Here is a 14831-nt window from a genome sequence, read left to right as displayed (position 1 = left end):
GGGTTGGAATCGACCTTGGAGGGTTTCTAGTCCAATCCCTTGCTCAAACAGGGACCAGCCTTATACTGTTCTGGACAAATGTCTGTCCAATCTCTTCTTAAAACTTCCAATGACGGAGCAGCCACGACTTCTGGAGGCAAGCTGTTCCACTGATTAATTATACTAACTATACTAATTTCTCCTTATTTCTGAGTTGGTTTTGTCCTTGCTGAGGACAAATTTATTTATTTATTTATTTATTAATTAAACTTTTATACCGCCCTTCTCCCGAAGGACTCAGGGCGGTGTACAGCCAAGATAAAAAGCAATAAGTATACAAAGTTAAAAATCAATTTAAAATACCTATTCAATAGTGGCCGAATTAAAACCGTCAAATTGACCAACCTAAAATACCCCATATAAAATTACAGAAGATTTAAAAATTTAAAATTTAAAATTTAGAAATTTAAAAAATCTAAAAAATCAGTCCAGTCCCGCTTGAATGAATAAATGAGTTTTTAATTCCCGACGAAAGGTCCGAAGGTCAGATATTTGGCGCAAACCGGGGGGAAGGTCGTTCCAGAGAGTAGGTGCTCCAGCAGAGAAGGCCCTTCCCCTGGGGGCCGCCAGCCGGCATTGCTTGGCAGACGGCACCCTGAGAAGACCCTCTCTGTAAGAGCGTACGGGTCGATGGGAGGCATAAGGTAACAGCAGGCGGTCCCGTAAGTACCCGGGCCCTAAGCCATGGAGCGCTTTAAAGGAACCAAATCCATTGCTTCTTGTTCTTCCTTCAAGTGCTTTGGAGAATATGTAGACCCTCTCTTCTTTTTGGAAGTCTCTTAGATATTTGAACATTGCTATCATGTCAGCCCTAGTCCTTTCTTTCATTAGACATCCCCAATTCTTGCAACCATTCTTCATGTTTTAGCCTAAATCAGTCTGTCTGTCTGTCTGTCTGTCTGTCTGTCTGTCTGTCTGTCTGTCTGTCTGTCTGTCTGTCTGTCTATCTATCTATCTATCTATCTATCTATCTATCTATCTATCTATCTATCTCTCCCTCTCTCTCTCCCCCTCTCTTACCTTCTATTTATCTTCTCTCTTCTATCATCCATCTATCTACATCCATCTATCCTCTCATCCATCTATCTATCTATCTATCTATCTATCTATCTATCTATCTATCTAACTATCTATCATCTATCATCTCTCTTTTTCTCTTTCTCTCTCTTCCATGAGCCTCTTCACACTATTAGGGATATACTTTTGCAGAATCAGTAGGAGACTGTTGGCATTGTGACACTTTTTAAAATCTTATTCTCTTTCTCTGCCTACTCTAGAGCATTTTTCTCTGCCTACTCTAGAGCATTTTTCCAGTAGGCAAAAAAATCAGTTGATGTATAAATCAGTGCTACAAGGACATGGGCTAAAATTGGGGTTTCCAGGCCACTGTACTACACTATAAATAACTTATGAATCATGGCTCCCAAGGCAGAGAATAAGCACTTCCCCCCCCCAACTTGTCCAAAAATGGAGGGGAATATAAAATTTTTGCCAGTCTGATCGTGTTTGACTGATTGCTGGAATGAGCAATTCAGATCTTCGATGAGATCAAAATTGGAGCTTTGAGACTGCATTGTGTTGCTGCTCAGAAAATAGGTACTGAAACATGGATCTCATTCATTAAAAAACAAAACAAAAAAAACAGCTTGATTGCTTGAACAGTCTCTCTGAACAGATTACTTGATCGTAACTCTGTCACCATCTTGCAGATCCCTGAAGCAGAAGATTTATTACCATGCTGGTCAAACAGTTGTCTAGTCCAGGGGTCTCCAACCTTGGCAACTTTAAGACTTGTGGACTTCAACTCCCAGAATTCCTCAGCAAGCTTTTTCTGGCTAAGGAATTCTGGGAGTTGAAGTTCACAAGTCTTAAAGTGGCCAAGGTTGGAGATCCCTGGTCTAGTCTATTTTTGAAGACCTCCAGTAATGGAGCATCCGCAATGCTGGGATTCCAAGCCATTCCATCGTTTAATTGCTCTCCCTGTCAGGATATTCTCCTTAGTTCTAGATTGGATTTCTCTTTAACAAGCAGAATAATAGACTTGGAGAGAACGTTGGAGGTTTTTTATTTATTTATTTTATTTCGTCACAACAATATATGTAGGTATCATACAAAAAGATTATATAGTATATAAACACATATTTGAGTAAATATTAGGAGTTATAAGCATATATATGTGTGTGTGTGTGTGTGTGTGTTTTCTGAGGTTTTCGCGGGTGTTTGCATATAGGTCCTTGGCTATTCGGGTTCTCTCCCGCATAAAATTGGAAGTGTCTTGGCGACGTTTCGACGAAGTCTCATTCGTCATCTGGCACGACCACAAACACAAAGCCAAACAACAGCAATGCAGCTCACCAGCTCAAATTCCCCTGCAACTCAGACTAATCTGAGCACAACCAAGCCCCCACCCAAACAGGACACACCCCCATCCAATCAGAGCACAAAAAAACCCCCATCCAATCAGAGCACAGCCAAGCTCCCATCCAATCAGTTCAAACCCCCACTAGCAGTTAAAAAGGAAGAAACAGCTGCAATCACACATTGTTCCCAGAAGCATGAAGCTGAAGCCTGAAGATGACGAAGGAGACTTTGTCGAAACGTCGCCAAGACACTTCCAATTTTACGCGGGAGAGAACCCGAATAGCCAAGGACCTACATATATATATATATATATATATATATATATGTAGGTCTTTGGTTGTTCGGGTTTTCTCCAATGGATTCCAAAGAAATAAGATTACCAAGCTAATCCAAAAAGAACCCCCCACTAAAATCCAAGACAGAGAACAAGAAAACGGCACAGCCCTCCTCCCATATATAAAAGGCACCACAGACAGAATCAGCAAGATCCTCCACAAACACAACATCAAGACAGCATTCTGCACAAACAGAAAAATATCCACCATCCTAAGAAACCCCAAAGACAAAATTGAGTTAGAAAATCAAGGAGTATATGAAATCCCATGCACCGCCTGCCCCACCACATACATTGGACAAACCAACAGAAGAATAAGTGCACGCATTGAAGAACACAAGAACTCAATCAAAAAGAGGAACCAACTTCTTCCCTGGTCCAACACTTTAAAGTCACAGGACATGATATTGACTTTAAAAGACCAGACCTATCGACAAAACTGAACACTTTAACAACAGAATAATCAGAGAAGCCATTGAGATAGAAAAACGCCCACACAGCATGAACAAACGAGATGATACCTCCCGCCTACCAGCCATTTGGAAACCCGCCCTTATTGACAAACGAGTCCCTAACACGAGGAATGACACCAGACCCACACTCACGAGGTCCACACAGGATGTCACCACCGCACATCCACCCAGAAAGCAGACCCAAACCCACACTGATCATGAAGCACGACCAAGGACCAGAAGCCAGACCGCAGCTGCAACATTAGCCATTTCAAACCCCTCCAATCCATACATGCAGCAGACTGACACCCACTATGAAGATGTAGCACCACCACAAAGCCAAACAACAGCTATGCAGTTCACCAGCTCAAATCCCCCTGCAACACAGACTAAATTGAGCCCAACCAAGCCCCCACCCACACAGGACACACCCCCAGCCAATCAGAGCACAAAAAAACCTCCATCCAATCAGAGCACAGCCAAGCTCCCACCCAATCAGTTCAAATCCCCACTAGCAGTTAAAAGGAAGAAACAGCTGCGATCACACATTGCTCCCAGAAGCACGAAGCTGAAGCCTGAAGACGACGAATGAGACTTCGTCGAAACGTTGCCAAGACATTTCCAATTTTACATGGGAGAAAACCCGAACAACCAAAGACCTACATACAAACACCCGTGAAAACCTCAGAAAACATATATATTCTTCTTTATATATATATAAAGAAGAAAAGAAAAACAATAGGACAGGAATGGTAGGCACGTTTGTGCGCTTATGCACGTCTCTTATGGTCCTCTTAGGAATGGGGTGAGGTCAATAGTAGAAAGTTTTTGGTTAAAGCTTTTAGGATTATGGGAAGAGACCACAGAGTCAGGTAAAGTATTCCAAGCACTGATGATTCTGTTACAGAAGTCATATTTTCTGCAATCTAGATGAAAGCGGTTGACATTAAGTTTAAATCTGTTGGTTGCTCTAGTATTATTGCAATTAAAGCTGAAGTAGTCTTTAACAGGAAGGACATTACAATAAATGATTCTGTGAGTTAAACTTCTAGTTGGTCTTCTAGTCCAACCCCCTACTTCAACAGGAAACCTTATAACAGTGATGGCAAACCATTTTGGCACTGAGTGCTGAAAAGGTTGCACGGGAAGGTTGCAGGTGTGCTCGTCAGGGCTGCAGTCCAGAAAAGCTGAACTTCTGGGTTCTAGCGCACATGCACGCCCAACAATTAGCTGGGCGATGCACATGCACACACTGGTTTTTGGCACTGCTGTGCATGAAGGACAGCTGATCATTGCACATGCATGCACGCCAGAAACCCAGAAGACAAACAGGCAAGAACATGCATGCCAGGCGACATGGCTTCAGGTGGCACTTTGGGCATGCGTGCCATAGGTTAGCCAACACGGCCTTATACCATTTCTGACACAGCTTCCACTCATTACTTCTTGTCCTACCCTCAGGTGTTTTGGAGAATAAGTCAACCCCCTTTTCTTTTTGACAGTCCCCTGAATACTAGAAGGCAGTTATCATATCATCTCTAATCCTTCTCTTCGACAGGTTAGTGTTGTGTCTCGCCCGCTTTCACCGCAGCCGGGACCTTCTTATCTGCTTCCGAATGCTGAGGAATGTCCTAGTATGCCTCCCGGCCCCAGCTCTGGCTCCATGCCCAGGCAAACGGAGCAACTAGACCCCTCCCCCTCCCCCACAGCATGTGAGCCTGAGGAAGGTCAATTGCCAACAGCTGCAGACTGGAGTGACCCTTGCTTCAGAAGAATTGATAGGCGGTGGCGACAGAAGGAAGGGAGGGGCAGGCCTGGATAAGTGCTGAGTCATGGAGCCACACCCCATGGCCTATATAAAGGATCTGCTTTCTGGCATTCTCTGAGTCAGGCAAAGTCTAACATATCTTGCTGAACTCACTTTCTGGTCTCCTGCCTGCCTTGAGAACTTTGCTAGGACTTTGGCAGAGCTGCAGAGGCACGCCTGATTTGGATTTCCCTGACCCGGTCGTCAGTGGAGGAGTGGGACACGACAGCTAGAAATAACCAGTTCCCTCAATCCTTCATTATAAAATTGAACCTCCAGATCCCTTTATCATCTTCGCTGCTCTCTTTGCACATTGTCTAGGGTCTTGGCACCTTTTTTATATTGTGGTGATTATATTGAGATGTAATGAATAATATGCATGGACAGATAAACTCTGATACCTATTCTGCTTCACCGTATCCCAAAAAGTATGAGCTGAAGCTCCAAGGACGATGTATTCTCAATAAATAATTAGGACATAGCAATTCTGAACATCGCATTAGAACTTACATATGATAAAAGGCCAATACAGTACTGGCTGAAAGAGTGATGTCTTAATAAATATTGGTCTGCTTTCCAAGTCTATATTTATTATTCATTTTCTTTGGGAAGCAGAAACCCAACAGCTTCATTTTCAATTAATATGCATGCATGTCTGGAATCACACATTGCTCGGTGTTACAAAGGGGAAAGTTGTTTAGTTCATTTAGACTGGTTGAGAGTGAAACATATGATCCTTTTGTGGGGTTTGTCTCTCTCTCTCCCACCACACCATTCAGCCAAGAGATTTCACTCCAATTAAAAGCCAGCTCATCCCATTGTCAGTACCAATCATTCTGAAGAATAAAGCAAAAGATTTTGTTCTTAAGCTTTCTCCAACAGTATGGCTCAAATCTCTAGCCTATAAGCTTCCCCCCACCCCGAGAGCACATTGATTGTCCTTTTCATAGATGAAATCTTCAGTTCTGGTGATTTTTAAACACAAATTAAATCAGATCAGACCATCAGAATTTAGGAAAGAAGATTAAGAGGGAGTATGCTGAGATAGAAGGATAAATGGATAGATAGGTAGATTGATAGGTAGGGATGTTAAATAGATGGTAGATAGAAATAGTCAGACCAACAGATAGATAAATACATAGCACATGGAGATAGATACAGTAGATAGCTAGATGATAGATAGATAGATAGATAGATAGATAGATAGATAGATAGATAGATAGATAGATAGATAGATGAAAGAGAGAGAGAGAGAGGATGGATGGATGGATGGATGGATGGATGGATGGATGGATGGATGGACGGACGGATGGACAAACAGACAGACAGACAGACTGACTGACTGACTGATATGATAGATGTATAGAAAGCATACAAAGAGAGAGAGGGAGAGAGAGAGAGAGAGAGAAAGAGACAGACAGACAGACAGACAGACAGACATATAAGTAAAGATAAAGGTTCCCCTCGCACATACATGCTAGTCGTTGCCGACTCTAGAGGGCGGTGCTCATCTCCGTTTCAAAGCCGAAGAGCCAGCGCTGTCCGAAGACGTCTCTGTGGTCATGTGGCCGGCATGACTCAACGCCAAAGGCGCACGGAATGCTGTTACCTTCCCACCAAAGGTGGTCCCTATTTTTTCTACTTGCATTTTTACATGCTTTTGAAACTGCTAGGTTGGCAGAAGCTGGGACTAGTAACAGGAGCTCACCCCGTTACACGGTAGCACTAGGGATTCGAACCGCTGAACTGCCGACCTTTCAATCAACAAGCTCAGCTGTCTTAGCCCCTGAGCCACCGCGTCATATAGATGATAGATTTATAGATGAAAGAGAGAGAGAGGATGGATACATAGACATACATACAGATAGATATGATATGATAGATGCATAGAAAGGAGAGAGGGGGGGGAAGAAAGAAAAAGAAAGAAAGAAAGAAAGAAAGAAAGAAAGAAAGAAAGAAAGAAAGAAAGAAAGAAAGAAAGAAAGAAAGAATGAATGAAGGAAAGAAAGAAAGAAAGAAAGAGGATGGATGGACAGACAGACAAGACAGACTGGTGATAGATGATAGATCAATAGATCAATATATCGATCATTAGATCGATAGATCGATCGATCGATCAGTCGATAGATCGATAGATAGATATACACACATATACATTCTCAGATCAAAACCACAAAATAACTGCCTATATTTTGAGGAGGACAAAAGAAGAAACAACTTTTTAAAATCACAGCATGATAAAAGATACACAGTAAAACTGGAGGGAGACTGCATGGAACTTGCAGGAGGCTATTGAAAAGAGAAGCTTGCCTCTTTCATTTTCCCCTGCAAAGTAATACAAAGCTTGTTATCTCATGCAGAATGCCTGGGACAGCAGGAATGCAGGTCTGTGTGGGCAACACTTGAACAAATCCAGGAGGAAAAGCAGGCTCTGTTTTAATAGAGCTAATTTGCAGGGAGTTTCCTCCACTGGTCTCCCTGGTGTGTTATTCAAGATATACTTCCTGAATAACTTTTCTGAGATAACAAGAGAGAATCCAGAAAGAGCAGAGACAAAGAGAAAAGAAGATAAAGAATTCCCTGCCTTGAATCCCTTTTCCTCTCTTCTACAGAGGTTCTACAAAGGAAGTATTGAGTCTGTCATCTGCACCTCCATAACTGTCTGGTTTGGTTCTGCAACCCAACAAGACAGACACAGACTTCAGAGGATCATTAGAACTGCAGAAAAAAACAATGGCTACCAACCTGCCTTCCACTGAGGACCTGTGTACTGCACGAGCCAAAAAGAGGGCTGTTAAAATATTTACAGATCCCTCACATCCTGGACATAAACTGTTTCAACTCCTACCATCAAAACGAGGCTATAGAGCACTGCACACCAGAACAACTAGATACAAAAACAGTTTCTTCCCGAACGCCATCTCTCTGCTAAACAAATAATTCCCTCAACACTGTCAAACTATTCACGAAGTCTGTATTACTATTGATCTTCTCATCGTTCCTATCACCCATCTCCTTCCATTTATGACTATATGACTGTAACCTTGTTGCTGATATCCTTAAGACAACAATAACAACAACAACAGTGCCTTATTTTAATTGTGATGCCAGAATTAAAATAAGGCACGCTATATGACACAAAATGCAAGATTAAAACATGTAAAAATGAAACAGATGTCTATGGAGATTCCCAATCATCCAGGTCATGGGTATCCCCAAGGTGATTCTTCAGGAGGCAACTGGACTTTCTTGTTTTTGTTTTCTTCTGAAGATGTTTCACTTCTTATCCAAAAAGCTTCTTCCGCTATGACTGGATGGTGTGGAATGGAAAGATAAACCTCTAAGTAGCCTCAATGACTCTCTAAAAGATTGCAAATGACCAGCTGTTGGCAAGGAATATCAATCCTTCCCTTCCCCACCATCCAGTCAGAGCTGAAGAAGCTTCTAGGAAGAGAAGCAAAACATCTACAAAGAAAACACAAGAAAGTCCAGTTGCCTCCTGAAAAAAAGGCACCTTTGGGACTTCATATAATTTTGATTTTTAAGGTAACTCAGGACTGCATTGGCTTTTTTGGCTGCTGCTGCACACTGCTGGCTCAGATCAGATCAGTGTGAAGTAGTTTCTTTGAAAGTAGCCGAATTTTGTTATACTATCTGCAAAATTAGGCAGATTCTAACCACCCAGTGATAATCCACTATTAATTGTAATGTCCCAAAGGATTTTTTTTTTCAAGAGGCAACTGGAGTTTCTTATTTTTGTTTGAACCAGAAAATCCAGTTGCCTCTTGAAAAAGCACCTTTGAGACAACCATGACCTGGATGACTGAGAATCTCCATCACTAATTATGATATATTATTTTTGTCTGTTTTTTAAAAATTTTATTATTGTTGTTTTAATGCTTTTGTTTGTAATGCTGGTCTGTGACTGTAATAAAAATGAATGATGGAGGCTTAGAACTTAGAATAACAGAGTCGGAAGGGACCTTGGAGGTCTTCTAGTCCAACCCCCTGCTTAGGCAGGAAACCCTACACCAGTTCAGAAAAATGGTTATCCAATCTCTTCTTAAAAACATCTAGTGTTGGAGCATTTACAACTTCTGGAGGCAAGTTGCTCCACTGATTAATTGTTCTCATTGTAAGGAAATTTCTCCTTAGTTCTAAGTTGCTTCTCTCCTTGATTAGTTTCCACGCATTGCTTCTTGTCCAGCTTTCAGGTGCTTTGGAGAATAGCTTGACTCCCTCTTCTTTGTGGCAGCCCCGGAGATATTGGAACACTGCTATCATGTCTCCCCTAGTCCTTCTTTTCATTAAACTAGACATAACGAGTTCCTGCAACCATTCTTCATATGTTTTAGCCTCCAGTCCCCTAATCATCTTTGTTGCTCTTCTCTGCACTCTTTCTAGAGTCTCTACATCTTTTTTACATCGTGGTGACCAAAACTGAATGCAATATTCCAAGTGTGGCCTTACCAAGGTGTTATAAAGTGGTATTAACACTTCTCGTGTTCTTGATTCTATCCCTCTGTTTTATGCAGCCCAGAACTGCAGCCCTTCTTTTCATTAAACTAGACATACCCAATTCCTGCAACCGTTTGTGATAAGTTTTCGCCGGTGGTGGGATTCCAGTAATTTAACAACCGGTTCTCTGCCCTAATGATTTCTTCCAACAACCAGTTTGCCAAACTGCTCAGACAGTTAACAACCGGTTCTCCCGAAGTGGTGCGAACTGGCTGAATCCCACCACTGGTTTTCACGTCCAGTTCCCTAATCATGTTTGAAGCTCTTCTCTGCACTCTTTCTAGAGTTTTTTTTTTTTACATCGCCTAGGGGATTAGGGGCTGCTTCCCGTCCTTCCTTACTTGTATTCTTGTTTTATCGATTGTAATTTATGCAATCTTGGATTGTCGCTTTGGGAGAATTGTTTTATTGCACATAGAATCGGGTCACGGTTACGATCAACTGCTTCTAGCCTCTCAAGTGGGCAGGGTACATGTTTTAACCTAAACAGTAATGAAAATGCAGAAGAATTGCCACCTGCATTTACAGTTCCCAGTTGTTGACAAAGACGTGGGTTTTCTGTTTTGGCCTGGACTTTTAAGCACTGAATCAAAAACCTGGATTTCTTTCCAGCTCCAAATTTATGCCGAAGGATCAACAGAGACTTATTTTTAAGTCTTTTCAAGATAACCAAAGCAAAGCATCTAATTTTGAGGCTGTCCGAGGCCAGCTTTTATTCTTTCTTTGCAATCCAGTGGATATGAGCTGTTTTGATTGCTTTCAGATGTGTTTGGACACCGGGATGGTATATTGATATGCTTGTGGATCTATGGTTTATAGAAAATCGCCAGCCATTCAGCATTTGCCCTTTCCGGCCAACTGCCGAGCACAGAAACCTGTCAATCAATCAGTGCTTATTCGCCATTCTTTTCAGAACGGTGCCTAAACAAACTTCCTTTCCGGTCTTTGCAAAATAAATAAATAAATAAAAGTATTCCCCAGGGTTTGCGCTCGCTGCGTTGGCCAATTCCCATTGCCTTCGAAACTCCAAATGCTGGCAGGCGAGAGATTCTACATTCAGGCTTCTTTATTTATTCATGCCAAAGTGACAGAATTCCAGGAAACGGGAAAAGGATGAGCCAAGAATCCCTACCGTGACAGCACCGGCTGCTTCTTCAAGCAGAAAGCTGGGACGCGTTGCCAGGTTTTCAGAGCCACACAACATTGCCTGCAAATGGTATATTTTCATCTATGAAGGCCCTGCGACAGTGCTAGGAGATATGAAAATAGTTTGCAATTGATTCTGACACTTAGAACGTCATTTGATCTACCGGGAAACTGAACTTGCTCCCTTCTCAGGTTACACATTCATCCAGGAATTCCTCAATTTGCTAAAACTTTCTCTGTGGTTGTAAGATCCAGCCTCAGTTTTTTTGTTTTGCCCCAAATTTTCGTAATCTGGAAGCAGAACATCCTTGATTGTTAGCAGAGCTCTTGGTGAGAACAGTGAGGAGAGTTCTAGTTTCAAAATTTGCAAATCGTGATATCTAGAAAAAAGTTTCTATGAGAAAGTATGGTGTTCTGGTATATTTCAATGACTTCCCAATGCAGATCACACTTTTAATGAGGTGATTTGTATTTTATTTTATTTTATTTTATTTTATTTTATTTTATTTTATTTTATTTTATTTTATTTTATTTTATTTTATTTTATTTTATTTTATTTTATTTTATTTTATTTTATTTTATTTTATTTTATTTTATTTTATTTTATTTTATTTTATTTTATTTATTTATTATTATTTCATTTCATTTTTTATTTTACTTTATTTATATTTACTATATTGTATTGTATTTATTACTTTATATTTTATTTTATTATTATTTCATTTCATTATTTCATTTTTTATTTTATTTTATTTATATTTATTATATTGTATTGTACCCTGTTTTCTCCAAAATTAGACATCCCCTGATAATAAGTCCAATCGGGCTTTTGATTTTGAAATAAGGCCAAGAGCTGATTTCAGGGTTCAAAAAAATATGAGACAGGGTCTTATTGTCAGGGAAACACAGTAATGTATTTTTATTGTATTGTATTGTATGTATTATTTTTTTATTATTATTTTATTTTATTTAGTTTAGTTTATAGCAATTTCTTGTCACCATCTTTTGCCAAGAAATGTCTTAACCCTGGAAGATTTTCATAAAGAAGCCCTTTTATTCTTTATTTAAGTAAACTTTATTTTTATTTATTCATTTTTGTTTTCTTTTGCTTTATTTCATTCTCTTCTGCTTACTCTTAAAATGTAAAATTTTTAATGGGCAGGCAAGACAAATTCCTTGTGTATCCAATCACACTTGGCCAATAAAACATTCTATTCTATTCTATTCTATTCTATTCTATTCTATTCTATTCTATTCTATTCTATTCTATTCTATTCTATTCTTTTACCCAGCAGTTTTATTGCTTTTTCTTGTGTTTTGGCCTGCTTTTATTTCAGTAGTTACTTTGCTAATCATGGGTTGTAAATAAATAAACACATACTTAAATTAACACTTGCTCATGTTTGCTCATATCTTTAAAGTCTGTTAACATGGCCATAATTCCAGCATCATAATGAAACTATCTTTATGTTTATTGCATTTGTAATCCTATATATCATTCTATTCTATTCTATTCTATTCTATTCTATTCTATTCTACTCTACTCTACTCTACTCTACTCTACTCTACTCTACTCTACTCTACTCCATTCATACATACATACATACATATATATATGTATGAATGGAGTAGAGCTGAAGCCTGAAGATGATGAATGAGACTTCGTCGAAACGTCGCCAAGACACTTCCAATTTTACATGGGAGAAAACCCGAATAACCAAAGACCTACATACAAACACCCACGAAAACCTCAGAAAACATATACATATATATGTATATATATATATATATAACATATATATATCTATTGTATATATATACAATAGAATTTTTTAATTAGAACTGCAGAAAAAATAATTACTACCAACCTGCCTTCCATTGAGGACCTGTATACTGCACGAATCAAGAAGAGGGCCGTGAAAATATTTACAGATCCCTCACATCCAGGACATAAACTGTTTCAACTCCTACCCTCAAAACGACGCTATAGAGCACTGCACAACAGAACAACTAGACACAAGAACAGTTTTTTCCGGAAGGCCATCACTCTGCTAAACAATTAATTCCCTCAACACTGTCAAACTATTTACTAAATCTGCACTACTATTAATCTTCTCATTGTTCCCATCACCAATCTCTTTCCACTTACGACTGTATGACTGTACCTTTGCTGCTGGCAGTCCTTATGATTTATATTGATATATTGACCATCATTTGTGTTGTAAATGTTGTACCTTGATGAACGTATCTTTTCTTTTATGTAACACTGAGAGCATATGCACCAAGACAAATTCCTTGTGTGTCCAATCACACTTGGCCAATAAAAAATTCTATTCTATTCTATTCTATTCTATTCTATTCTATTCTATTCTATTCTATTCTATTCTATTCTATTCTATTCTATTCTATTTTATTTTATTTTATTCTATTCTATTCTATTCTATTCTATTCTATATATATATCCTATATAGCAACTGCTTATACAAGCCAATTTCTTCTTCTTAAAAATTTTTCCCTATACATGTTCACATATTTTATATGTAAATGCTTTCCCATTAATTCTAAATTTAAACATTAATTGTGGAATGCTACCTATACATTTTTTGCTTTCTCCTATTCCTCATATTTCACTCTCCTATTCCCCATATTTATAACAACAACAACAAAAAAAATAGCATTATTCCTAAGCTAGAATCCAGTTGAAATTGGTAACTCTGAGTAAATTCTAGGACCTTCGCTACAGCTGAGTTTATTTAGCTTTCTTCTTATAGGCTTCTCTGCTCCTCGCATCCATTCCACCCCAGGCTAATGAATCTGTAATGCAGGAAATGAAATCAGAAATGTCAATATCGCATTCTAACTCTGGTGGTTTTCCTCCCCAAAGGTGTAAATTATCTGTCATGGATTGATGCTAATGGCGATGCCATATTCAGGGCAAAACTGACTGGGTTTAACAGGTGCAACTCTGAAGTAATTGAACACATTTCTACCAATAGGTGACCTCGGTTGATCAAAGGACTCACATAGGATGAGTTTGTCAAGATATAGAAGATTCCTTGCCAAAGCTGGAGGAGAACAAGTAGCGTATATGAAATAGCTGTTAAAACCAACTTCCTATTACATACTCTATAAGGCTACATAACATTGAGAGGACAAAAATCAGCACATTACAAGAAAAAAAGGCACTGTTTAAGTTTTTGCCTAGAAAGAAAATTATTTTTTTTCACCCATCCTATAAAATTTCTCATTTCTCTCTGTTTCTTTGCCCTATTTTTAAACCAGATTAACTGCAATAGCACATAATAGATAGATGATAGATATATGACATGCAGATAGAGATAGAGATGATAGAGATAGAGATAGAGATAGAGATAGAGATAGATAGAGATAGAGATAGAGATAGAGATAGAGATAGAGATAGAGAGAGAGAGAGAGAGAGAGAGAGAGAGATAGAGATAGAGATAGAGATAGAGATAGAGATAGAGATAGAGATAGAGACAGTGGTGGGATTCAAGTAATTTAACAACTGGTTCTCTGCCCTAATGATTTCTTCCAACAATCAGTTTGCCAAAACTGCTCAGAAAGTTAACAACCGGTTCTCCCGAAGTGGTGCGAACTGGCTGAATCCCACCACTGGATAGAGATATAGATAGAGATAAATAGAGATAGAGATAGAGAGAGAGAGAGGGAGAGAGAGATAGACAGAGAGAGAGAGAGAGAGAGAGAGAGAGAGAGACAGACAGACAGACAGAGAGAGAATGAATAGAGAGAGAGAGAGAGAGAATGAATAGAGAGGTTTTCTCTCCCTTCTTCTCTTTGAACAAGGGATACTCAGTAAAACCAATTTCTATAGTAATGGACATTCGGCGATATATTTTATTGAGCACCAACAGTTTCAGAACATTTGAAACAAACAGTATAGCATTAATTGTGTTTTTCTTATTGGCATTTTTAAAATTAAAAAAAAAAGTTCCCAAAGTTTTATTTTTATTCATTTACTTATTTTCATCTCACCTTTATTCTTTTCAGAAATAATTCAAGGCAGTGAATCTGTCCAAACACACCTCCGTCATATTTTATGCTTAAATAATAAATTAAGAATACAGAATAGCAGAAGAGTTGGAAGAGGCTTTGGAGGTCTTCTAATTCAATCCCTTGTACCATTCTGGACAAA

This window comes from Ahaetulla prasina, chromosome 5, assembly GCF_028640845.1.
Source record: "Ahaetulla prasina isolate Xishuangbanna chromosome 5, ASM2864084v1, whole genome shotgun sequence".
NCBI classification, from domain to species: domain Eukaryota; kingdom Metazoa; phylum Chordata; class Lepidosauria; order Squamata; family Colubridae; genus Ahaetulla; species Ahaetulla prasina.
This window is presented reverse-complemented; position numbering follows the sequence as displayed.